The 1014-nt window shown below is 51.0% G+C and overlaps 1 pseudogene; it reads left to right on the forward strand.

Annotated features, from left to right (window-relative positions):
* The first annotated feature begins 208 nt into the window (after nucleotides 1-208).
* On the forward strand, nucleotides 209-1014 carry LOC124512383 (immunoglobulin heavy variable 3-23-like; annotated as a pseudogene).

The following is a 1014-nucleotide window of genomic DNA, read 5'->3' on the forward strand; positions in this document are numbered from 1 at the left end:
AAATGACCTTTGTTGATGAAACACATGTAAAAAGGCACAAGTTCCGCATATATACCTGTGCTCACTGATTAGAATTATTCATATTGTCACAGCACCATCCACACAAACTAATGTAGAAGTGCACCCCTAAACCTGCCATTCACTTTTAAAGAATCAAATCTAAGTCTGCAGTGTGATATATATGTAAGAGGACATGCAAACAGGGCCCTCTCTGTGCTGATAAAACCAGCCCAGCCCGACCTTGCAGCTGGGAGAGGAGCCCCAGCTCCAGGGGTCCCAGGTGTTCCCATTCTGTGATCAGGACAGAACACAGACACCTCATCATGGAGTATGTGCTTGGTTTGGTTTTCCTTGTTGCTTTTTTAAAAGGTAATTCATGGTGAAAGAGAGTCACTGAGTATGTGAGTGGATATGAGGGATAAACAGTGGATGTGTGACAGTTTCCTGACCAAGATATCTTGTGTCTGCAGGTGTCCAGTGCGACGTTCAGCTGGTGGAGTCTGGTAGAGACCTGGTGAAGCCGGGGGGGCGGGGTCCCTGAGACTCGCCTGTGTGGCCTCTGGATTCACCTTCAGTAGCTATGCAATGAGCTGGGTCCGCCAGGCTCCAGGAAAGGGGCTGTAGTGGGTGGCAGCAATTAGGGGTAGTGGAGGTAGCACAAACTATGCAGACTCCGTGAAGGGTCGATTCACCATCTCCAGGGACAACGCCAAGAACACGCTGTATCTGCAGATGAACAACCTGAAGACTGAGGACACGGCCACATATTACTGTGCAAGAGACAGGGTGAGGGGACCTCGCTGGGAGCCCACAGGCAAACCTCCCTGCAGGAGGGGATCAGCACCACCAGGGGGCGCACACTATGCACAATTCTCCTTTGTGTTTCCAGGAGCAGGTGCAGATGGAGGTTACAGACAGGTTTCCATTCAGGGTCTGGGGCGTCCTTTCCCAGAGCAGGTTCCCCAGGGAGCCTCTCTGGACACAGGATTCTGTGCTTACCTATTAACTCTCTGA

Source organism: Lynx rufus, unplaced genomic scaffold (genome assembly GCF_022079265.1).
Source record: "Lynx rufus isolate CCGP_SWC_20201006 ecotype Redwood Valley unplaced genomic scaffold, mLynRuf1.p SCAF_17, whole genome shotgun sequence".
Taxonomy (NCBI): domain Eukaryota; kingdom Metazoa; phylum Chordata; class Mammalia; order Carnivora; family Felidae; genus Lynx; species Lynx rufus.